Source organism: Heteronotia binoei, chromosome 2, assembly GCF_032191835.1.
Source record: "Heteronotia binoei isolate CCM8104 ecotype False Entrance Well chromosome 2, APGP_CSIRO_Hbin_v1, whole genome shotgun sequence".
Lineage (NCBI taxonomy): Eukaryota > Metazoa > Chordata > Lepidosauria > Squamata > Gekkonidae > Heteronotia > Heteronotia binoei.
The window spans coordinates 48,710,462-48,736,899 of NC_083224.1; the positions used below are offsets into that span (position 1 = coordinate 48,710,462).

Genomic DNA, 26,438 nt, shown 5'->3' on the forward strand with positions numbered 1-26,438 from the left:
GGAGGAACAAACCTGCAAAGTCAGCTGCAAAAACTGGAAAATTAAAACCATTGATAAAAATATGAGCGGATATTAAAAGCAATAAATACGTTGGCTCATTGCTGTTGCCCTTAGCAAATGACACCTTACACAAGAGATCCAGTACTGGACCTTTTGACTTTTTTAATGTAAAAAAAGCAGTTGTGTTTAGGGGTTATAACCTGGATTCAGTTAATTCCTGTCCGCCCAATCAGTTCCAGCCAATGGTAAATAGCAGATAGTGCTTAAATTAAAGGAGATGGATCCAGAGTTCCATCAGCAGAATCTCCTAATGGTTGCATATGTTGTCTGTGTTCCACTTCCCCAGACTGAGAAAGCTGTTTCCAAGGATTGTGGGACCCATGTGGACTGATAGCCTTGCAAGTTGGGATGCTGAAGAGAGAAGGGGTAAAATGGCCCTCCTGCCTTTTACATCTAAAGATCTTGTAGTTGCAGTGAAGGAATACTTATGTGGCTGTTAATCCGCATAGGACCCCATGACCCAGAATATTCTGGACTCAGAAGGGTCTGCTGGAAGATGGGGAATAAAGGATTGATTGCACAATTAGATCACAGGATCCAGCACAATATAATATATTGTGTCCTTTTGATGAACATTTTCCTTTCCTGCCTCTACAATATCAATAAGCACCATTTCAGGGAGGTTAGAGAATATTTCATGTGTTAATTTCCTTGTCATCTCAACTTTCACTCAGGCCTTTTCATCAAAACTGTGACTTGCCATGGGCCATTTTGTGGTCCTGATAACTTGGTTTAAACAATGATTTCTGACTATATTCAGTTGCAACATTCTTATGCTTAATGGTTTGTATGCAGCAATCATTTCTACTGTGAATATGTGTATGAAAGTGGGGGAAAGTTGTTTATGTGCGTGAATGTGAAACTATTCATTTTTTTCTTGTAAAAAGAATAGTAGGCTGAGGATCCAGAGGCCAAAATTCTGTTAACCTTTTAAACCCTGCAAAAGCAATATGTTTCATCATTGTGGCTTCTGTGCAGGTCCACATGGGCCAGCCACAGAAAAGAGCATCCAAGCTTTTCTGAAGAAGCTCCTGGCTCTGAAGTCCTTTTTCCCACCCAAAGGGCCACTTGACTGAGGCGGGACAGGAACTCTTTCCCTCAGATCTCTTCTTGTTGTATATTGTAGGATTTGCCAAGCAGTCAGGTGCTAGGATTGTACCTGATGGCAAACAAGCCACTACAGTCCTGCAGTCCCATGTGTGCCTGCACAGAAGGCCACTTGGTGAAAAATAATCATAGCTAAGTGCAACTTCATTTATCTAGTTCAGTTCTTCTGAATATAAAATGGAAGTGAGGAAGATCTTGTTGGTTTGCTGAAAGCAAGCTAGCAGCAGCTCGCAGGGTTGCCAATCCCCAGTTGGGACACAATTAGCTTGCTGACCAGATGGAGGCAGCAGCGTTCCAATTATGCATGAATTTGTGAAAGAACTGAACATTGTGAATATTTTATACACATATACTGCAAGATTTGCAAGACACTCTCTGGAGGAAGGACTTGGTGGTCCGAAACTGGCTTTACTCTGCTAGCGGTCTGTTGTTCTTTTCTGGATTGATGATGTTTTCGACTATTTGCACAATGGTGTATATATGTGCATAAATATGCACATGCAGTATGTAAAATTACGAGGTTGCTGAAATGCACTCTTTTCCTTGTATGAATTATATTTTGTAATAGTATTTTTTACAGAGTGGTTTGTTTTATTTGGTTGCAATCCCCAGTTGGGGTCAGGGGATCCCCTGGGCTGGAGCCCCTCCCCCTGCTTCAGGGCTATCAGAAAGAGGGGAGGATAGCTGCTGGATGCTCCATTATACCCTATGGAGCCCAGTCCTCATAGGGTATAATTGAGAATTGATCTGTGGGTATCTGAGGCTCTTGGGGGAGGCTGTTTTTTGAGGTAGAGGCACCAAATTTTCAGCATAGCATCTGGTGCCTCTCCTCAAATCCTTCCCCCCAATTTTCAAAAAATATTGAACCAGGGGGTCCAGTTCTATGAGCCCCCCAACAGAAGGTGCCCCCATCTTCCATTATTTCTAATGGAGAGAAAGCATTTAGAAGGAACACAGCTCTTTTAAATGCAGCTGCAGGTCACTCAGAACTCACTTTGCAGTCCCCTCTTCCAGAGCATCCCTCCCCTCTCAGGGAATCTCTTGGTAATCTCTGGAATCTCTTGTCAGCCTCAACTGGCAACCCTATGCAACTGATTCTGCCGGAGTTTGTCTCCCTCTTCTTGCAGGTGTTATTTATTTATTTATTACACTTATATCCCACCCTCCCCAGATGAGCAACAGTCACAATTCGATGACAGATTCACATTATAACAAGAAAACATTATTAAAACATTAAAATATTAAAACAGTTTATATATAGTTCAGATTGCGTTCTGTCTGTTTTGGATTAATTTGTAATGATATTGTGGGGTAGATAGTACACACCCCCATAGATGTTAAAGCACCTCCATCTAGTTATTAGAAGCCTGCCTGAACAGATATGTCTTACAGGCCCTGCGGAATTGTGATAAATCCCACAGGGCCCTAGTCTCCTCAGGAAGTGCATTCCAGAGGGCAGGCACAGCCACGGTGGTTATAAAGCTTGGGTGTGGCCAGAGACCAGCTGAAAAGCAAAGGTCGAAGGGCTGTTGGCCACTGGTTATAAATGGTGCCCAAAGAGGAAACAGCAACTGAATGCCAACTTAAAGTTGTGGTGTTGCCTAAGGCTTTTTTTGTAGCAGGAACTCCTTTGCATATTGGGCCACACACCCCTGTTGTAGCCAATCCTCTAAGAGCTTACAGGGCTCTTCTTACAGAGCCTACTGTAAGCTCTTGGGGTGTGTGGCCCAATATGAAAGGAGTTCCTGCTACAAAAAAAGCCCTGGTGTTCCCACTGTTAGCTGTATTAGATCTCCTAGGGGAGAAAAGTGGGATATAAATACTTAGAGCAGGGGTGTCAAACATGCGGCCCAGGGGCTGAATCAGGCCCCCAGAAAGCTCCTATCAGGCCCCTGAGCTACTGACTGTCATCAGCTTCTTTCTCCCTCTCTCTTGCTTACTTCTGCACTACAGTTTGCATTGCAAGGCTTGCTCAATTGCACAGGAGCTACAAAGCAAAGCCTCTATTTTCCCCACTGACTGAGACTCCCCCTTAAGGAGGAAGTGGAAGAGGAATAGCTTGTTTTGCCAGGCTCTCTCAATTGTACAGCAGAGCTACTGAGCCAAGCCTCTCTTCCTTCTATTGGCTGAGGCTCCTCCCCATCCTGATCCCCTGGGGAAGGCAGGAAAGAGCCACAGTTTCCTTTTCCCAGTTCCCTGGATCCCATGGGAAAGATACAAAGAAACCACCTTTAAGACCAAGGTGTGCTAATGTTTTAAGCAGTTTTGATGTTTATTTTTTTGTCTGTGTCCTTTATAAAGTTTATATCTCTGCTACCTAATCTTAAATAGGTACACACAAGGCCCAACCTGACATGATCTGGCCTGACAAGGTCTCATTTATGTCAGATCTGTCCCTCATAACAAATGAGTTCAAAACCCCTGACAGAGTACATGAAAAGATAGGAAGCAGCTAGTTCACGGCATTAAGCAATGATTTTGGCATAGGTAATGCATGATCAAAAAGCTCAGCCAGTGTTGAAAGCAAGCAGTGTTTTTTCCTTTCCCCAGTCCACTCTTTCCTAGCACACTTTGTGTGTTTGTGAAGCAGCAATGGTTTGGAATTAATTCTCATTTTGGTTCTTCAGCAGTTTGAGAACGGTGGACTTAATGTACCAGTCACAGGCTATGCAGTTAAAATTGCATTTGACATTAGGTTTCCCTTTAAATGGATTTCATCAACATAATTATTACACAGCTTTATTACAGTAATAACACAACTCCAGGGGGCCACTACTGGGGAGGTAATTGCGGGAACCAAGGCACTCATGCTTTGGCACATTCCCTCTGGCAGACTTCCTGTGCTCACACATCCCATGGTGTACTTCTGCTTTTTTCATTGTTCTGGTGAAGAAATTGATTGCTCCTCATGCTGCCGAGGCCCTTCGAGTATAACTTCAAACATCTAGGAAACATGTGCTATTTGAATTGTTGCATGAAAAAGAGTGACCTACTAAACATTTTTGCCCGACTTTGTTTTTAGAAAGGGAGGTGTTTTCTCCACTCCCATTTATACAGACATTGCCATGAGCAGTTTTCTGTACTGGAAGAGAGAAAAAATCGTTCTTAACATTTCAAGTACCAGGAGCAATTAATTTTCATACTGCTCTCTTCCTCTAACCAGTTAGCTTTAACCGCCCCCCCCCCCAAAAAAAACCCCACCAGTTTGTTTAAAGTATAAGAGAATATTCACAAAAAATTGAATGTATGCAGGGCTTTTTTTGAGCAAGAACGCACAGGAACACAGTTTTGGCTGGCTTGGTGTCAGGGGGTGTGGCCTAATAGGCAAATGAGTTCCTGCTGGACTTTTTCCACAAAAAAATCCTGTATGAAACAATGGTGACATCAGGGGTGTGGCCTGATATACAAATAAGTTCCTGCTGGGCTTTTTGTACCAAAAAAGCCATGATTCTATGGAACATATAGCCTATGGATAACTTCATTTCATGAGTCAGCCAGGTCTCAGTGATAGCAAGAAGTCTTCTCAGGAGAGGAGGAACCTCATGTAGCCAGCCTTGAGTTAACAGAAGCTGACCAGCAGGAAAATGAGCTGCAGGCTTGTCAAGATTCACAGCCAACAGCTGGTGCAGCGCCACTGACAGCCTCCAGCTCTGATTCAGTAGATGAACCTCAGTTGACCTTTCCCAGCCCACCACCACCATAGATGAAGGCTGAGAACAGAGCCTTCATCTATGGTGGCAAAATGCACGCCTGCTGGCCTGATGCCAGCTGCTTGTTGATAATAATCATGAGTAGTTGCAGGATTGCTTCTGAGTAACTGGTTGCAAATATGACTGTTAGGCTTGGGGGTATAAAGCCAGCCAAGAGAGGCTGTTAGGTATGGATGCAACATGTACAATAAGCCACATGTACAATAGACTCTGCCTTGCTTGACTTCTGGACCCTTGACCTTAGACTTAATGACACTGCTTTGGCTGACTTCTGGAACCTGATACATAGAGCCTGCAAGCCAGTACTCTTTAGTTGTCTCTAGAATCTGGGGGGAGAGGTCAAAAATATTTTTTCTCCCCTTTAAAAAAATCCTTTCTGTTGCACTTCCTGAATAGATTTTGCAAGATTTATGATACCCAAATCTAAGTGCAATATGTAATGTGGGATAGGAAAATGCCTTGTAGAAAAGGTGCAGAAAAGTCAAGCTAGGCATTGTCTTTCCTTTTGCCTGCAGAGGTGGATTGAGACTGCTGAGGCTCATAGATGAGCTGAAAAGGGGTGACACCTCATCCCAAATATGCCCTGCCTCACCAAACAGCTTTGAAAGAGGTCTCCTTGCTGGTTGTACCAAGGGCAGAGTAGGGCCCCAGGAGTACCCAGTGCTGGCAAAGGAAGGGAAAGTAAAAGAATGGCCAGCTGCAGCAGAGCAGAAAGAGAATGCAGCCAAAGTGCATGTGGAAGCCAATGAGCCCACCTCCATGCACACTTATAAGGTGTTTTTGCACCTCAGGATCATCCTGCCTCATATACTGCCTGACATAAAGCCAAGCTCTTAGCTCTCCAGCTTTTAAGCAGCCTGCCCTAGAGGTTAGAAGGTGGTGGCTGGTGGTGGAGGAAAAACAAGTAGACAGAAGACCTTTCTCCTTCTCCTAAAGAGAGCATGCACGTTCAGTAGCAGCAACCCATATCTGCCAGGTGCAGTCACATCTCCTAGTGCTTCTCTCTCTCCATTCCCCAGTGCAGGAGAATTGGGCAGCTCCTTCAGCACTCACTCTCCAAGGAAAAGGGAAGGAAAGGAGGTCTAGGTGGCAAGGCCATGTTAGCAATTTGGAGTCCTTGCCCCACACTGTCAAATTTCTATGCAGAACTCTCATTTGCGGGGAGGTTAAACCACCCTTTCCCTTACTGGCAAAGGTGCACTCTTAATCTGCTTCAATTTTCTTAAGTACCTTGGAGGAACATGGCAGCCTCATTCCTGGCTCAAAGGGGGGGGGTGGGAATGGCTGTCGTTCTGCCTTCTGACACCTCCCCACCCCCATCTTAGAAATTTCCCTTCATTTGCCCAGGAAACCATCATCAGTTATAGCTCTTTCTCTCACGGCTTGACTTTGCGAACGAAGATTTAAGAAAGGTGCAGTAGTCCACATCTGCTGCAGGCTCGCTGGTGGCTGACAAGACCAATGCGGGACAGGCAGCTCCGGCCACAGTGGCTGCAGGGAAAAGTCTGATTTGGGGTTGGTGCTGTAGCAGTGCAATTCTTCCTCAATCTCCTTTTGTCCTCAAGACCAGCTATGCGTGTGTTCTCAAAGGAAGAGACAGCCTGGTGGATGGTGTGCCTCCATGCTTTGCGATCTGAGGCTAGGTCAGACCACTGGTGATGGTTAATGCAACAGGTACCAAGGTATTTCTTCAACGAGTCCTTGAGCCTCTTCTTTGGTGCCCCTCTATTTCGATGGCCGGTGGAAAGTTCGCCATATAGGGCAACCTTAGGAAGGCGGTGGTTTTCCATCCTGGAGATATGCCCTGCCCAGCGCAGCTGCGTCTTCAACAGCAATGCCTTGATGCTTGTAACCTCCGCCCGCTTGAGGACTTCAGTATTGGTCACAAAATCACTCCAGTGGATGTTGAGGATGGTGCGAAGGCAGCGCTGATGAAAACGCTCAAGGAGTCGCAAATGATGATGGTATAATACCCACGATTCGGAGCCGTAGATGAGGGTTGTCATCACAACCGCTTTGTAAACATTGATCTTTGTGCCTTTTTTCAGATGCTTGTTGCTCCACACTATTTTATGCAGTCGGCCAAATGCACGGTTTGCCTTTGCCAGTCTATTGTCAATCTCGTTGTCGATCTTGGCGTCTGAGGAAATGATGCACCCCAGGTAGCTGAACTGCTGGACTGTCTTCAAAACTGATTCACCCACAGTGATGCAAGGAGGGTGATAATCTTCCTGGGGTGCAGGCTGGTGGAGAACTTCTGTCTTCTTCAGACTAACTTCTAGGCCGAATAGCTTGGCAGCCTCTGCAAAGCAGGACATCATATGCTGCAGAGCTGATACTGAGTGGGAGACAAGTGCAGCATCATCAGCAAACAGTAGCTCTCGGATAAGTTTTTGCATTGTCTTGGAGTGGGTCTTTAGTCGCCTCAGGTTGAACAGGCTGCCATCGGTGCGATAGCGGATGTAGACACCATCGTCATCATCTAAATCTACTGCGGCTCTTTGAAGCATCATGCTAAAAAAGATCGTAAAAAGAGTTGGCGCGAGAACACAGCCTTGCTTTACACCTGTGCTATTGGGAAGGGCTCCGAGAGATTGTTGCAGTGTCTAACTTGGCCTCGCTGGTCTTCATGTAGCTGGATGACCATACTGAGGAACCTTGGGGGACATCCTAAACGTTCCAAGTTTTGCCACAGGCCATTCCTGCTAACAGTATCAAAGCCTTTGGTAAGGTCGACAAAAGTCACATATAGACCCTTGTTATGTTCCCTGCATTTCTCTTGGAGCTGCCTGAGAACAAATACCATGTCGGTGGTGCTCCTGTTAACTCTGAAGCCACACTGACTCTCTGGGAGGAGCTCTTCTGCAATGGTGGGCACCAGTCTGTTCAGGAGTATTCTAGCAAGGATTTTGCCTGCGATGGAGAGCAGGGTTATCCCCCGATAGTTGGAGCAATCTGACTTTTCCCCTTTGTTCTTATGTAGAGTAATGATGATTGCATCGCGAAAGTCCTGTGGTAATTTGCCTTGTTCCCAGCAGGTGACAAGTACTTTGTGAAGTGTGCTATGTAGTACTGTGCCCCCATGCTTCCAGATCTCTGGTGGGATTCCATCAACTCCCGCTGCCTTGCCACTTTTCAGTTGTTTAATGGCTTTAACGGTCTCTTCTAGGGTGGGGATCTCATCCAACTCTGTTTTCACTGGTTGAAGTGGGGTGAGGTGGATTGCTGAATCTTGAACTATGCGATTGGCGCTGAAGAGAACCTGAAAATACTCTGACCACCAGTTCAGTATGGATGCCTTGTCTGTGAGGAGCACTTGGCCGTCTGCACTACGCAAGGGACTCTGAGCCTGATATGATGGACCATATACTGCCTTCAGGGCTTCGTAGAACCCTCTTAAATCACCAGTGTCTGCACACAGCTGGGTTCTCTCTGCAAGCTTGGTCCACCACTTGTTCTGAATGTCTTGAAGCTTGCGCTGGAGGTTGCTACATACAGCGCGAAAGGTTGCTTTTTTCCCAGGACAGGAGGGCTGAGCAAGATGTGCTTGGTAGGCAGATCTCTTTTTCGCCAGTAATTCTTGGATCTCTTGATTGTTCTCGTCAAACCAGTCCTTGTTCTTCCTTGTGGAGAACCCGAGGACTTCTAAAGAGGTCAACAGGATGGTAGTTTTTAGGTGTTCCCAGAGTGCTTCTGGAGAAGGATCTGTGAGGCAACTGGGGTCCTCAATTCTTGTCTGGAGTTTTGCCTGAAAGGCAGCTCTAACTTCGGCTGACTGAAGACTGCCAACCTGAAACTTCCTCCGGGGGATACCGGCTCTCCTGGGTGTAGATTTAAAGTGAAGACGGAGATTGCAGTGTACAAGGCGATGATCCATATGACATTCTGCACTGGGCATTACTTGAGTGTGTAAGACATCTCGAAGGTCTCTCTGGCGCACCAGAATGTAGTCAATAAGGTGCCAATGCTTGGACCGTGGGTGCATCCAGGTTGTCTTTAGACTGTTCTTCTGCTGGAAGATAGTGTTGGTAATGGTGAGCTAATGCTCCGTGCAGAATTCTAGCAGGAGGCACCCGTTATCATTCCAGTTGCCAATGCAGTGTTTGCCAAGTACTCCTTTCCAGGCTTCCGAGTCTTTACCTACTCTAGCATTGAAGTCGCCAAGGATGATCACCTTGTCCTCTGTAGGGGTCTTCCGTACAAGGTTGCGTAGATCAGCATAGAACTTATTCTTTTCTGCAGAATCTGCTTGAAGGGTTGGGGCATACACACTGAAGAGTGTTGCATGCTGCTTGTTTTGAAGAGGGAGGTGCATAGACATGATGCGATCTGAGTGACCTGTTGGCAGGTTTTCGAGTTTAGAGGCAATGGAATTCCTGACCATGAAGCCAATGCCAGAAAGGCGGCTCTCAGCCTTTGACTTACCCAACCAGTAGAGGGTATAGCCAGCACCGTGTTCTTGAAGACTACCTTCCTCAGGGAAACGGACCTCACCGAAAGCTGTTATGTCGATATTCAACCTGAGAAGTTCATGGGCAACTAGAGCAGAGCGTCATTCAGGGTGACCACTGTCTACTGTGTCAAGCATGGTTCTGATGTTCCAACACGCAAGCTTTGCACACTTTGTGAGGCAGGTGCATGCCTTTTCTTTGTTGTTATTTTTCGACCGCAAGTAAGGATGCCTGTTGACCATGACTAGCCAAGTGGGGGGGGGGAGAAGGAGACGAGCTTTGTTTAGGCCACCTTTTCTAGGCCCCTCTCCTTACGGAGCAAGCAGTGCTAACCCTAAATAAGGCTGCTTGGTCGTTCAGGGTGCTGCCGAAAAATGCTTTCGTCTCCGGGTCAGCATCAGGCGACCAATACCCTGAACTGCCTACATGCAGGATCGGGACTGCGGCTTCCAGTGGCATCTTCCACCTGCCGTTTCGCCCCTTGCCCATCGCTGCAGGACTTGGTATGTTGTGGGTTGTGGATGTGGATACCCTTCAGGCCTGCCCAGAGGAATTTTTAGGTGAAGCGCAGTGTGCGCAGTACTGGCTCCACCCTTTCACCATGGGGTCATCTGCCATTGCCCAGTAAGCCGGAACGCCGGCAGCGAGTCCTGCAGGTGGTAGATGTTACATTAACGAGCTCTGTCTGCCCGGGCTTGATGTTAGAGTTTTCCTTCTCTTGGCTGGCGAGGTTGGTAAGCCCAGCCTGCTCATCCGGTTATACCACCGGACATTCGGTCGCATCATGACGTGGCAAACTCTGTGAAAACGGGGGGGGGGGACCTGCGAGAAGGTGTTGCCACGGATGCAGTAATTTAAGAGAGGCCATTGCAGTGACCATCTGCCAGGCATAGCCAGACAGTGACCACGTAGCGTTCACTACACCAGGAAAGGAGAGGTGATGTATTGCGCATGCACTTTCCCTGGTGGGGCAGGACACCCAGGAGGGAGCCCACCCCCGCACCCCTCCCAGGAAACTATCATCAGTTATAGCAACAACAGACGATCTAGCACACCCTCTTCCCCCTTGTGATGTTGTGAGAGAGTCTGATAGTCCAACAACCCTGATACTTGAAGCCAAAGGTAAAGGAGCTCTGAATTCTCTTATATTGCCTTGCAAGAATGTGACAAGTTGCATCCTTTCTAAGGAAGCTTTAGTTTTCCCACAGGCTATCAGGATTCTCACGTCTGGCAACAAACAGCAGAGGGGAAATATATATATATTTCTTCCGGCTTTCCCGGAACTGCATTCCTGTGCATTCCTGCTAAAAAAAAAAGTCAGGAAAGAACAAATATTTGGACAAAGTTTGCCACAAGCATTCCTGTGCAGTGTATACTTTGAAGGCTACCATAGTCAGTATGGCTCAGACCGACACCAAAAAGCACTTCTGTCTGAAATTGTTGCTGTTTGTGTCTGCTAACTAGAGGTCACATACTGAGCTGCTTTCCATTTCAACATGCCTTCAGTTGTCATGCTGAATGAGAAAACATGCTGTAGCCATCCCTCCCCGCCCTCCATCTTACTTTTTTGTGTGAAGCATGTGTGCAGACCCAGGAAATCATGATATTAGTAAATTTGGCTTTTCAATGCGATAGTAAAACTTTTTGCTAATGATGATCACTAAAACCTCCACCTGCTGTCCTTTAAGAAGCATTGTGCCTTGCAACTTCCAGAATCAGTGCACTAGCAAGAGAACAATGAAAAATGGGACAGAGCTTTGGGGAGGAGTTTGAAAACCTAAAGGAAAACTGCTACAATTACTTTTAGATACAGATCTTCAGAAAACTTCTGGTCAAAACTACTTTTGAGAACTGTGGGGCAACTCCAGAGTGGAAGTGGTATTGGTACACATTCACACTAAACAAATGTAGAATGTTAAAAAACTGTGAGGCAAGACAAAACTTAAGGTGATATGCAATGTAGAAGGTGGCTTTGAAATGCGCACATAGAGGATTTTATGGCTAGTGTAGAAAGAGCCAGTAACTTGATGTTTAGGCATTTATGAGCAATACAGCTTATTGCCAGACCACATGAAGCATCACCTGATGATTTCTTCTGATCAAGCTGCTGTTAAAGTCAGAAGAGCAGAGGGGACTCTGTTTTTTTTATCATTTGGCAACCCTTCATTGGAGCAGTAGGTTAACAATCAGATTGCTAAACCGGCTTTTAAAATGTTTATTTTTATTTATTTATTTATTACTTTGCATTTATATCCCGCCCTCTCCGCAAGCGGACTCAGCATGTTGGGGACCACAGCATTAAAAGAAAGACACTTCCATTTCCATAGCAATGGGGAAGGGTAATTTCCACTGATCCTTCCTTCCTTTGTGTGCCTTTGCAGTATAACTGATGGGTCAAGTCCTCCCTCTGCTTTTGGGAGGGTGCAGGGAGGTGGAAGAGGGAGGGTGAGATGCAGAAGCCATGAGCTGCTCTCTACTGTGCTAAATTTACCCCCATAACAAAAAAAAATTGCCCCCTCTAACAAAACAATTCTGATTACAGGCCTGATGACACTAGGTACTAATGTGAAAGTTTGTAAAATTATCCTAGCTCTTTCAGGAGAGAAAAACAAGGCAATAGTGTGACCATCAGTTGCAGGGGGCTGACAGCTTGGACATACTCCTGCTGTGCTTCGTTTGCAGAATAGGAGGGAACGTCTTAGATTGATATGTCAAATGGCAGCTTCTCCTTTGAGTTTTAAGACCCCCACACCTGGTTGACACACAGTTAATTAACACTGAACTTTGAAAAGGTCCAAAGTAGGAGGAGCTTAATTAATAGGAGCAAACAATAACTGGAAAAAAATCACATAAGTAAAGGGGACCTGCTGTCAACTGTGGTGCTGGGATTCAGAATGCAGGAGTCCTTTAAGACAAACTCAAGAATCACCGTCCCACATCCTCATACTATTGTAACGGTATTTGAGACTAGATGCTTCAATACAAAGCTGATCAGGGATAGATATCTTATTCAAGCTCCCTTTTGATTTGTTTTCTTTAATGTTCCCTGGTCCAGTTCACCATGAACACAGTGCCATGTTAAGCGGCTTTGTGCCTGTGCTTGTAGCTGTTCAGTAGCTTCCAATGTAGCTTCCATGTAACTTCCATCATCTCAATTAGAGATGAGGTGGTATTCCCCCCAATATCATGGTCACTCTGTCCATTAAATTGATTGACTTGAATACAGAATCAGTGCTTGCATTTTGTCTTCTCCTTTGCACCCACACACCCTTTTAATTACATATTTCAGCAAGATTGCATTACTAACTTCTTTCACCTGCACATTCAGCGGTATCTGTTTGGGAATCAACCACAAGGACCAATAGCAAGATTAGCTAAGTGCTCGGGCAGATTCTAAAAATCACCCGGAGCATTAAGTGTCAGTTCAAAAATTTCAGGCTGACTTTTGGTTCCAGTGTGCCTTCCAAAAATTAGAAGAAATGTGTAGAAACAAACTGTGAAAATAAATGCAAAAACATCACAGCATTTTATTAAAGTTTTAAGTGTGATTTTTTTCTGAATAAAGTGACTACAATATTTATTCAGAATACAAACTATAGAAAACAATACAGAACTGAGTACACACTATAGAAAAATATTCACATAATAATCAGAACAACCTGAATCAATAGAAAATAGCCCTGAGACACCAGAGAACCTCTGGTTGTAGCAAGTTACTGAATCAGTAACTCAGACACATCCAAAGTCATCTGGAGATGTCCAAACAACTTGGTGGAAAATAATCTCCCTGCTTGTAAACCAGTGAGTGTCTGAGTATAGCTCAGATCCAGTTCATAAAGAGTTTTGCCCCAGTGCCAGCCCTCTCTGCTGCAGTTGCCACCTCTCCTGCCTGAGCTTAGCTGAATCTACACATGCAATGGAGGACTGGTGATTCCAGCTGTGGAAGCTTCCCTAATGTTAGGAACTATGAGAAGTATAATTTCTGTAGATCCTGAATACAATTTCCCTTGATACTTTCAACAGTAATATCTTTCTTGACCAGTTATTGGGAATGGGAAGTGAGGGATCCCACACTCTGAGCAGAAATCACTTGTCAGAGGATTTCATTTGCTGTGGAATAGCAGTGCTCCAACTTGAGACTCCAGGGCAACTTGTGTGAAAACAGAGAGAAGCCCCAGGAGCAAAAGGGCTCTTCACCCAGAACAAGCCTAGTGTGAAATCGGTGTCTATTTGGCCAGATGCAGAAATATGTTGCTGAGGGACCACTGCTGTGCCCTATCACTTGTATACTATGGGTCCTTCAGGGTTGTCTCCCATGATAAGTAACTACATGAAATCACTGTGAGAGTTTATTTGGGGATCTTAATCTAGATCCTTTATGACTGGAGTAGGTAATGCTTAACCAGTAAAATGTGACAGACTCACCTGTGTAACTGAGGTGAATTAAAGTGGATTATTGAAGCACAGTAAAGCAATTAATGACATACCTAGTGCTACTAAATACACAAAGCAAAAAGATGAGATTGATGAAATGACGAAATACCCAACTTGAAGATCATGATACCTAAATAATAGAGAGATTAAACCCTTAAATAAGACAAATAGTGGAGAGATGAATAATGAATAATGAATTTTAGGCAAACCTTAAATTAGAAGCATAATAGCAAAATTCAGTGCACCCCCTGCAAGGGGTAAATAAAACCATCCAGGGGCTGTTTTGGCTCAGGAGAATGGCAGGGGGGGCAGTGGCCCATTCTTTCCCTGAGTCTTGACACAAATTGGGCCCTAAGGCACTTGGGGAACTAAGTTCCCTGCAGCTGCCATCTGGCTGTGTGGAATGCATGTGAGGTCAAGTGTACAGTAATCTGATTTGTGGACTAATGTCTCGTTTGGGCCTAAGCTGAACTAAACTGAACCTTCTAAATTTATTGAAATATGAAGCAATTTATAGCTTCTTTCTCACAATCTCTGTGGGTAACCATTTTCAGCTCGGTACCCTGTGCTGTAGCTTCTCATGCAGGGCCATCCTGATGAACGACCTAACCAGGCAGCCATCCAGCCTCCTGATCACAGCTGTAGTGCAGTGACGATTTCAAATTTTATATACAGTACATGTAGTTTTCTCTCTTCCAGTGTAGGCCAGATCAAGTATGTGCTCATGTGCAAAGCTTCCAATTTCAGGACCTGCCATCTCCAGTTAAAAATGCTTCAGGTATCAGGAGCTAGGTGAGGTTTGTCAGAGTCTTTAGAGAGCAGCTGCCAATCACAGTAGATAATGGAGGGTTAGGGGAATCACCAAACAGTCCAATATAAGGTAGACTCACATGGTGGTTTTATTGTACTGTTTTTGTATGTCAGCATCAGGGCTTTTTTTTTTTTTTTAGCAGGAATGCACAGGAATGCAGTTTCAGCTGGATTGGCATCAGGGGGTGTGGACTAATATGCAAATTGGATTTTGTTTGTATTAAATTTCTGGGGAAGCAAATTATCCAAATTTGATATATCTATTTGTTTTACTATGTTTCCCTCTGAAACTAAATACAAACAAATGATAATGATATAAACTAAGCTTGTTATTAATGTTGGCCCTTGCATCTGTGAAACACCTTCATTATGTTGTATGCTAATTTGCTGCTCACCCTCTACCTATATGTATGGACTGATAACTTCCATTTCAATGTATCTGAAGACATGCAGATGCACATGAAAGTTTATACTTTGAATAAAACTTTGCTAGTCTTAAAGGTTCCACTGAACTCAAATTTTCTTCTGTAGCTCGAAACTGTGTGAGTCTTTAGATTAGAGGAAAGACTATGTGCTGTGCAAATCTGGTGCCTTTATCTTTAAAAATTACTGCACCAGACCCTTGGATTGGTTCCCCCATAGAAAATAATGTTCCAAAAATTTCAAAAAACCCCCAAAGGATGAAAGAGTTTAAATCCCAAACTGGTGCAGCTTTACTTAAACATCAGGAATAAACAGTAAAGGTGTACTCCCTGAATCCCGGATCCAAAACTATAACAACTTTTTCTTGGTGCACACCCCTGCTTAATGATGCTTGTAGCTGAATATGTGAACGTTCTACAAATATTAATCTGTTCCATCTGTTTTAAGCAGCTAGTGTTCTCCCAGCTCTTTGTGTTTTTTCCCCCTCTAAAACAGCATAGCAAAAAAAAAAAAAAAATCAACCTCAACCCATCCTGATTTCCCCACAATTAAAACAGAACACTGACAGAAAATATCTGTTTCTTCCGCACCACATGTTTTACTGATGTGGATACCCTTCTTGATATCAATAAATTAACTGGAGTTGTTAAGGTAATTAAAAGACAGCATAAATTTGACACCTGTAGTGAATATAAATCTACAAGGCCAGAAGCAGCAATTAATTCTCAAATTAAATGATATTTAATCTAATATCCTTAAGGGGAAAAATTTGACACAATATTAGCTATGCTTGTGTGTGCTACCATTCATCTGTCCTATTTTTAGAGTCCTGGAATCTGGTGGCAATAGATCGCACTTTGGGGTGTGTATGTTTGCCAGAATCCTATAGTTTGACATTTCACAACATCACTAAATTGGAAAGAGGGGAGTATGTGAACTTTTCATCTTTTGTCGCTCCTAATGATCCATGAACTTGTATCTGAAATGACAGCATTACACCATATGCTGTTGCACTGGGAATAAAATACTTATAATTGGATTCTCATTACACATTCTTGCTATTGGATCACACTTTCAGAAAGGTGTTTCAGTTTTCACTAGCCTAGCATGGACTGAAATATGAAGTTACACATGGGAGAAATGCCTAGCTGTGTGGTGTGAGGAACTGTGCAATCTCTGGATTGAATTAAATTCTGCAGAGAAATGAAGACTGCAGCCTGGGCTGTGAAGGAAAATATCTTGGGATGTGCAAAATGCTCCTTATTATTTCTGTGGATGCTTCCGCTTTGATGAAAAGTGACAATGCAAGTTCAGCACACTTCTTTGTAAAAGCTGATTTGCATTTTTTTGCAAGGGTGAAATTTTCTGAATAGTTTTGCACATTAGTTTAGATTCTAGTATTATTTCACATTGTTTCCGCTTTAAAGACACAAGACCTAGCTTTTTAATTGTGTGCAATTTTTGTTTTGCAAGTGAGTGGGTGGCTTTGTACTCATTTTATTTTTTATTTTTTTTACTGACTTGCTGTTTGGAGGGTGCTAGGTTATTGCTCATCTAGTTTCCCATACAGATGGGTTTGCATTTTGTGAGTACAAAATTTATAATTAATCTGTGTTGATAATGTGCTGTATGAGTCAGCCTTTGCTTTCCATTTGATGGTGACCTTCTGTTTCACAAAAGTCTCTATGTACCTGAGGGAGTCTATTGTTTCTGATGGGGATATGTTGTTCTTTTCTCCAGAAATGATGGGGTTGTAAGAGGTATTTCTCCTAGAATAACCTATTAAAGGGTATGATCCCAATACATCCTCCTGTAAAAAAGAAATCTACCCATCATCAGCTGATCTGCAATGAATCCAATATCACCACAGGATGGTCACTATGAATATAGGATAAATTTGTTTTCATCCTAAGCTGTTAAAAGCAGGGCTTTTTTTGAGCAGGAACACAGTTCCGACTGGCTTGGCTTCAGGGGGTGTGGCCTAATATGCAAATGATCCCTGCTGGCCTTTTTCTACAAAAAGCCCTGTCTGAAACAACAGTGATGCCAGGGGGTGTGGCCTGATATGCAAATGTTCCTGCTGGCCTTTTTCTACAAAAAGAAAAAGCCCTGGTTAAAAGGGTTAGTGGTGAATGTAAGATTTTGCTTTAGATTCAAGGGTGATCTAGATGATCTTTTCAGTTATTTCCCTGCTGTATAATTTGATGGGAATTTTAATTAGATCTGGTGAGTCATGCAAAGTATAGCAATTGGAGAGGGGTTTTTTTAAACCACCCTAAGTGGATAGGCGCAAAAAGCTTCATGTTCCCTAATGACCTGAACAATGGGACTGCAACAGTGAAGCATGGCTAGAATTAGCCCGATGATCATGGTTTTAGATTACCTGCAATTTGTCAGCAGTTGCAGTTGGCTAGGGACAATCCAGAAGAACAAGCTCAGCAGAACGATCTCTTGTGATAGATGGGGTGCAAGCAACCATTTTTAAGCCTCCTGCTTGTAAAGTTAAGAGATGTAACTGTGGCAGGGAGAATTGGAAGGTGGGGAGAATAGCAAGAGTGGCTGAATTTTTGAGCATGTTTCAGCAAACCAGTCAAGAATCTGAATTGCTGCATCTTTCTCTGACTGTCAACAATACAAATGCTTCCTACAATGTTATTAGGGTTTTCTCATCGCTGTTCCATACTTCACAGGGTTTTTTTGTAAAGGACAAATATGTCTTTATGGAGGTAGTAGGATTTTTGTTGTTGTTAATGTTACAGGGTATATATTTCTTTTCTTTCCTCCCACCTGCTGTCCTTTCTTTTAATAGCCATCTTTGGAGAATGAACAGCTGGGGCTCAATGCATGTGCCTCAGATTGGATACTTTAAATTTAAGATCTCCAGCTGTGCAGTTGACTAAACAAGAGAGTCTGTCTCTGGATTTGGAAAAATTTGCATCAGATGAGAATTGGGTTTGTTTGTACTTTTGAAAGTATTAAGTCCAAAGAAGGCTAAGATCACATTAGCTTGGGTTGTGTCATCTCATAGCCAAAGGCTTAGGCATTCTGCATGGTCTAAGAATATGCATGTTCTGTCTGCACCCTATATGGAATTTGATTTCTAACCAGCTATGGCCCAAAACTTTTTGGTATCAGTTGCAGAAATACAAATGGGTACCCCCAATGTATTTCACCCTCCTTTGGTAAATGCTGGGAGATTTTGGGGTGGCACTTATAGGCATAAAGTACAGGGGGGCTCAGGGGCTCAAGCCCTCTCTGGATTGTTTCAGAGTGGTTGAGCCCCCCTGGGCAACCAATACAGGACTTGGACTCAGGAACTCAGACCTCATCCAGCGAACCAGTGCCAGGCATAGTGTCAAATGCCTTGGAGTGTATGAAAATGTTTTCCAAACCATTTTAGATGCTCAAGAAGGAGAGATTTTCAAAGGCATGAATGGGGTAGTGGATCCTGTGAAAAATGCATTTTTCTCCTGGGACATTGTAAGGCAGGAAAACCTCCCTGTGTGTGTTTTTTTTCCTCTGGGCTGGAAAGAAGGGAATCAGTGGTGTAATGATCTTCCAAGCTAACCTTCTTACAAATGCTAATTGAGGTAGCAGAGCAGAAAATGGATAGATAGATGGATAGATAAACACCCCCCACTCTCCCCTCCCTTTTCCAAGCAGGAAACATGTATAAAATAGGAAGACTATCTCTGGAGACAGGAAAAGCTGTTTTGACCTGAGCAGATCTGGGTCAAGGGAGTGGGGAAAGAGCTTTGATATGCTTGGTATCTGTTGGAAAAGAAAATATAGTCCTTAACCCTGGTTGGCCGCATCCACTTTCAGTATGGCAACAGTCAGACTGCAAAGCCTTTGTTGGGCTCAACATACTTGCTTGGCTCTAATTTACCTTTGGGGGAAACTGAGATTGGGTGGAGGGAGCATGAAGATCAGAGGCCTTTTAAAATTGCCTTTTGACCTGTGTGCAGTCCAGAGTCAACATTGCCAAGGAATGTTCACTCTGTACATGTTCATGATTTTCATTTTGTTGTTACCTAAAATGGTGTGGTACAGGTTCAAAGGGGCAACCAACTAGCTAATGGATTCAGATGGGAGTAGCCGTGTTAGTCTGAAGCAGCAGAACAAAGTTGGAGTCCAGTGGCACCTTTAAGACCAACAAAGTTTTATTTTGGGTATAAGCTTCCGTGTGCAAGCACACTTCATTAGATACAGATGAAACAGAATTTAGAGTCAAGATCCATAAGTACTAGGTGATTATAGCTGAGATTGGATGTGTGAGAGATCTGTGAATGACAGTAAATTAGCAAGCAAATACAAGCAGGTGTGGGAACAAGGTTTGAGTCCAGTGGTACCTACGAGGCAAGCAAAGTTCCATTATGGGTATAAGCAAAAACTGAGAGACTTAGTATGCTCATAAGATTAATTGAAAAGGATTTCTTCAGGTATTACTTATAGATAAGGGTGTGTGTGTTAAATTGCCAGGAAGAGCTAGTTGGAGTAAAAATGTCTATGTAACTGAGCAATACATACAGCTTCAGACATAGATGGCAGAAAAAGTCTTTCAGATCCCAAGATACAATGGACACAAATGTGACATCAAGAATCACAAAACTGAGAAGCCTGCAGGAGAACACTTGAACCTTCCAGGGCACTTAATGAGGACCTCAGAGTGGCTGTTTTATTGCACAGTTGCTTTGAATGCACATGAGCTGTTTTCTGTTCTGCCCTAGCTCATAGACTCCAGCCATGCATTTACCAAATGAAGGTATCTGTGATGCCATGATTTTGTAAATTTCAGTTCAATGTTACTGTTGTGTCTTAGGCTCAAATGGGAGAACTGTTACTTTTGGAGGGAACTGTTACTTTTGGAGGGAAGCCGAACAAGCCAGAGCTTGAACTCCACACCAGGGTTCCAGAGAAGGCCTAAGCGTGCCCAATCAGGGGAAGGATTGAAACATAAGTAGCCAATCAACATCCAGGCTCATACTGCACCCTGATAGGCCCTTAGGGCCCTGTAAATAGCCAATCCATGTAGATAGTTAAGGACCAATCAGAAGGGGGCAAGAATTGTATAAAGGAGCGGGAAGTTTGAACAGAGCTCAGTGTGTTGTGTGTGTGTTCCTGAAGTAAAGCTTGCTGAAATCACTCTCCGACTCTGGTCTCTTACTGCGCCGACCCCAGTACATTACAGTTACCTTTAAGAATAAGGCAGAAACAAGACACCTGTACATGAACATCCAGGGAAACTTTTTTAGAAAGTTCCCCTAAAGGCTTTTCTGTGTTGCCTCCTACTGTCAAATTTATGACCATTAGTTTATCTTATGCACATGATATGCGTGTTTGCAGATCTTAAAGTGATTATTCATTCTAAAAGTGAATTTCAAAAACAGGACACAGCAAGAGACTTCTGAGATACCACTATAACTGCTGGCCAATTTTCCTGGGTTTGGCCCAGCCCAGGGGCATTTTTAGGGGGGTTCCCGCTAAATTTCTGGAGGGCTTCTTCCTGAATCCCCCATGGCCCCATTCCCGAAGGTAGTGATAATATAGGCCCTCCCTGTGATGCCATTGACTCATCCCTATGATGTCATTGGATCCTAGTTCTTTTAGGGACACCCCCCCCCCCAGAAATTGGAAAGTCTACACCCCTGGTGGTGGTGCCTGGGGAAGGCAGAGTTTGGGGAGAATGTGATTTCTCTTCCAGGTAATGCTCTTGGAGTTTTTCCTAATCTCTGTAGCAAAGACTGTGGAAACTAGGAGGGGGAATTAATACAGTCTCATGGAGGTAATTTTTCTTCTACTTACTTGCTTGAGGGTGGGAGATTTGGGGCTGTGAGCAGGGAATCCCCCCTAGGCCAGGGCATTTGGGAAGCCTATACTGTTTCCAGTGATGGTATAAAAATATATTTTGTCCTTTAATGGGACCCCATCTCAGTCAATCCAGTTTGTACTGTATAGATAAAGCAACAAGACAATAGGGTAACTATTTGATGACTTGTACATTTGGAGCTTCTTGAGGATTTGTTATCTTTGTTGTTGTTTTAAACAAAGCTAAAAACAAATGAAGGGGCAATATTTGTATTTTTGTCAAATATGTGTTTGCAAATACATCGAGGCCTGGCAGAAAAAAAGTAAACGGCCTCCAAACTGTTGAAATCTAGTATTTACTAGAACATTCCAATAGGTAGATTATCTATGGAATCTCTAGCAAAGTAGCCCCTCCTTTGAGGAACAGTTTAACGCTTGAAATAATTAAGGAATTTTCAATTTATGATTCTCTCTCCCCCCCTCCCATTTTTGCTACATGTATTGTTGCCACCTTCTCACACTGTACAGGTAGCTTTTAGAGCAGAATGAGTTTCTAAAAGGCAGTATCGTGCCAGGGGCATGTTTTAAAATGAATTTAAGTCTTTCAGGATGCCTCCCTTGCAGTTGTAGCCACAGGGTGGAGCCACCAGTTGCAGGTAATTAGTCCCTGATGCTAATGAAGGCTGGTTGTTAGAAAAGGAGAGTGTCTTTCTCCTAACAGTAGCTTCTGAAGGTTTTGACTACGGGTAACAGTGACCTGAGGGTCAGTTTGACGAAGTTTAAATCCTGGAAGATGGTTGGACCATCCCAGGAGGGAGTTCCTGAAGACTCTGGTTTGTCTGATCTTTTGCCATTAACCTAAGGGTGAGGCAATAGCTAGTTAGAGCTTTGTTATTTTCTTTTACATGGTGTTGGGGTTTACCTAGGCTTCACAATCCCCAGGTCCCAGCGGGGGATCCCCTGTTTTTACAGGCTTCTCCCAGCCCCCAGCCAGCTGGCCGGTGGGGGAAGCCCCGCCCCCCCACAGTCACCATGTAGTTTTAGAGCTCCTGCAGGTCTGTTTTTAAAATATGTGCCTTTAAGGGTGAGCAGGAAGCAGGAAACAGGAAGGGCTTCGGAGAACGGCCCCTCCCTTTGTTTTGCTTTCATTTTCTGATCAAGTAAAGTTCTGCAGGAACAAGACCCAGTAAGTATTTCTGTTTGTGAGAGAGGGAGGGGGAAGGGGATTCCCTCGTTTGGAGGCCCTCCCCCCCACCTTAGAAAGCATAGTGGGGGAGGGAAATGTCTACTGGGCACTCTATTATTCCCTATGGAGAAAAATTCCTGTAGAGAATAATGGGGAATTGATCTGCGGGTATTGGGGGTTCTGGGGGGCTATGTTTTGAGGTAGAGGCACCAAAGTTTTATTATAGCATCTCGTGCCTCTCCCCAAAATACCCCCAAGTTTCAAAACGATTGGACCAGGGGGTCCAATTCTATGAGCCCCAAATGATGGTGCCCCTATCCTTCATTATTTCCTATGGATGAAAGGCATTTTTAAAAGTGTGCTGTCCCTTTAAATGTGATGGCCAGAACTCCCTTGGGGTTCAATTATGCTTGTCACACCCTTGCTCCTGGCTCCACCCCCAAAGTCTGCTGGCTCTGCCCCCAAAGTCCCCAGATATTTCTTGAATTGGACTTGGCAACCTTAAGTTTACCTGACCTGTTAAATAAACTTTTCTTTAACTTTTGTAACCTGCCTCTGTGTCAGTGACTTGCCAGGCATCAGTGCCTAAATGGTCCTACTTTAAGAGACGGCAAAAATCATTGCCAGCTTTGGAAAGCTGAAAATTATTGAGCCCTTTTGCGGGGAAATTAGGGTGGGCTGCGCCTATACATAACCTAGCCTGGTGGTAGCAATATGACAACATGCCCTGGCAATAAGCCTCAGGCTGGCCTCCCTCCAGGGGGTGGGGAGGTGGTTCAGGGAACCCCGGGCACTACAGGCAGTTCTATTCCCTGGCAGCACTCCAAGGCTACTCTTTACTATGTAATTGCCAAAAACAAACCCAAACAAAACCCTCGCCTGAGTCTTCTAGGTCCCACCCTGCCAAGAAAGTCTGCCCTGTATTCCTTACTTCCTTTAGGAAAATTATTTGGCTGTATTTAAGCCAGAAGCAGTGCCACTCAACACAGCACAAAACCATCCCTGAAACATCATAAATGTGTTAGCTCCCTGTGACCTGGGCGCATTTTTAAAGGCTTTGTTGAGCTCAGCTCAGCATGAAGTACAACATTCAACTTTCCTTCAGTATTAACTGTTTTAACTAATATGAGGATATAATAAAAAATGTGTCCTTACATACCCTTGGCTCAGTACTTAATGTACATTTAATAGCATGTGCTGGGGAAATTACCACTGAGGAGTAAAATAATATTTATTGACCCTGAAACTGCTCTGTAATATATAAATAAACCAACCTGTAGAGATAAAAGTTGTTCAGCCTCAATAAATGCATTTTATGATGTCTCCCATTGGGCTCCATGTCCAGTGACCACTTTATTAAATATAATGAGACATGCTAAATTTAGTGTTGATTCTGTGTCATTTAATGATTGGCTAAAAAAGCAATGTCTGTTGATATTTAGCAATGAAACACATTTGTCTCCTGGATGAATATACTTAGGATAACTTAGGATATACTTAGGACACAAGGTTTAATATTTGTGATGATTAGTGAGATAGTTCTAAATGTGATTGTGCTTTTATACCTAATTATTCCTCAATTTTAGAAATGATTTGCTTTTTAAAAAATGAGTGTTAGAAATACATTCACAAAACATGGGTCCTGAAGTCTTTGTTTTGTGTTTTTTCAGACTGCTTTTGGTGCATGCACTTCTCTGCTTTGAACTCCTGATGTTTGCCAGTTCTGTTGCTGCTGTCTACTTTGTGCAATCTTTATGTGCATGGAGCAGCCAGACCATATTGCCTCATTTCTGTACTGTGAGAATGTAACACAAAGAGAAAAGGAGCAGCTTCGAAGTTAGAATGCTTGGAGAGACTGGCAGAGTTAGGGGCTGAGCTGTGTGCTGCTATCATCTGCATTCATTCATTCATTCATATTCTCTCTCTCTCTCTCTGCCAGTGGGAGAAAGTACAGTCAGATGCGGGTATTCTGGCAGCTGCTAGTAATCAAGGTAATCTGCTCCTATATCAGATGACATACCTTGCTTTCTGAGCTCTTTTTGGACTTCTTGAGCAGGCACCTGTCATGGAAGAACCCACAGGATGTTCTCCCAGCACTTACCACACAATATATCAAATGCACAACAAATCACATTATTTGACATAACAGAGAATAAGAAAGCAATGAGAAATCTCATAAAATATTGATGTAAGTTTTGGCGGTACTACCGTGAATGAGAAGTGCTGTGTGGTTGTATAGTTCCATGTAGATGTATTCAAGCTAATTTCTCCTTCAGAAGATGGTTGAAAGTAAATACAATTTGCCTTACCAATGTGTGAGCTAATGTAAAAGAAAAATCAAGTGGATTATATACAGCTCACTTTATTTGATGGATGAGGAATAAGAGAACATGACAACAGTTCTGGTGGATCTAATCAGTGGTCCATCTGGTCCAGGATCCTGTTTCACAGAGCGGCAAGCCAGATACTCCTGGAAAGTCTGCAAGGAGCACATCTGGAAGCCCAAAGCTCAACCTGGTTGAGCTCCCAGCATTGGTATCAGAGGTATTCTTTTAGCCATCATGTTAACAGCCGCAGATGGACTTAATCCTCCATGAATTATTCTAATCCTTTTATAACCCATCTTGATTAGTGGCCATTATTACATTCTGCAGCAGTGGATTCTACAAGTTAATTGCTCATGGCAGAAGCAGTTAGGGATGCCCGGCCTGTTCCTCAGGAGATGTTTGGGAGTGTGGTTTGGAAGGGGAAAGCATTAATGATATCACTGCCCCTACAATGCTCCAGGAATCAACAACATTCTATGGCAAGTATAGTAGAGATTTGGTCAGTTCCTGAAATATTGTGTGTAGGGGATGCCAATTCTAGATATTTTAGGAACTGACCAAATCTCTACTGTATTTACCATAGAATTTTGTTGATTCCTGGAGCTATACTCTGCAGATTAGATCAGTCATAATAGCATCTCTTCCATTCTCCCATTGTTCAACAGTTGACACATAGGCAGTTTCTGAAAGCACCAACTGGTGCTTGTACTGGAGTTCTTCATCTGCTGTGTGGTCTATGCCTTGAGGTATTATAGATTTATTTCTTACTGGTATGTTGTTCCCCATATATCACAGCTGGCAGGTTCAGTACAGGTCTGAAACAAGTATAAACCTAGGGAACAACTGTTGAACATCTGCATGGTGAATAGAATCTTATAGGTTGTAGCTTTACAATTTGAGGAGACCCTTTCCTTCTGTACTGAAAACTTAGTCAATCTCTAGAAGGTCAGACCAGAACCAAGAGGTTAATTAAATCAAAAGAGTTTTTGACTAAACACTCCTGACCGTTAGAGCAGTTCCACAGTGGAAAAGGCTTCCTCGGGAGGTGGCAGGCTCTCATTCTTTGGAGGTTTTCAAACAAATGCTAGATGGCCATCTGACAGCAATGCTGATTATGTGAACTTAGATAGTTCATGAGAGGGAGGGCAGGAAGGGTTGCATCAGTGCTTAGTTCTCATTGCCCTTTATTATATACCCAGGGAAATGCCTATCACCACTTTGGGGCCATGAAGCAATTTTTTCCAGGTCAGTTTGGCCAGGGATCCTGGAGGTTTTTTGCCATCTTTTGGACATGGAGCAGGGGGTCACTGGAGGTGTGGGGGGAGGTGGTTGTGAATTTCCTGCATTGTGCAGAGGGTTGGACTAGATGACCCTAGAGGTCTCTGTCAACTCTATGATTCTTACTAGTGAAAAGCTAAGAGCAGATGTCACTGAGTGGACATCTGTTCTTAGTTTCTGGAAAATAATTCCAGAGAAAATAGTTCAAAAGTGGAGTTGGAATTATTTTCAAGTTCTTGCCTTAGCAGAAAGGAGATAAGTAAGTTGTTAAAATGGTAAATATATTGATGCTCTCATCAGTACTCTAATAGTAAGAGGAGGCCCTAGTTCAGCCCAGATACTACATACTGTACTTCTGAAGCAGGGCTGAAATAAAAAGATATTAAATAAGGTAAATTGAAAGCCATCAATTAGGCACAAGGGCAAGAAAACAAAAGGTCAAAGAGTTTTTAAAAGTGCTTGCTAGATGCCTCTGTGAAATAATCTTTCTAGATTACGAAAGGGAGGAAAAGGGAGTTAGCAGTGTGTCCAACTTGCAGAAGCATAAGGCAGCAAAAGAGGAAATTAATCCTTCACCCACCGGCTCTGCCGCAGCTGCCTAAAAGAGGAACTAGAAACTGACTGGAATAAGCACTAAAATAAGTATTGAGCAAATGTACCTTGGAAAATGTCTCGGGAGCAAGTCAAAGGTGCAAATGTGCTTTTGATGAAGGATATTGCTGCAAGAGTGTTAGCAACATCAGTTCCATGTATGGAAAGACCCTCCCTGTCTCCTCCTTGTTCCTTTAGTAATATGATGTTTGTAACGATGTAGGGGATATGGGGTGGTCCTTTCCTGTGATTG

The 26,438-nt window shown here is 43.4% G+C and overlaps 1 protein-coding gene across 1 annotated transcript in view; it reads left to right on the plus strand.

Moving 5' to 3' along the window:
- PTPRT (protein tyrosine phosphatase receptor type T) overlaps nucleotides 1–26,438 on the plus strand; it is a 1,094,059-nt gene that overhangs the window by 239,456 nt on the left and 828,165 nt on the right. The gene's annotated exons all lie outside the window — the stretch shown is intronic.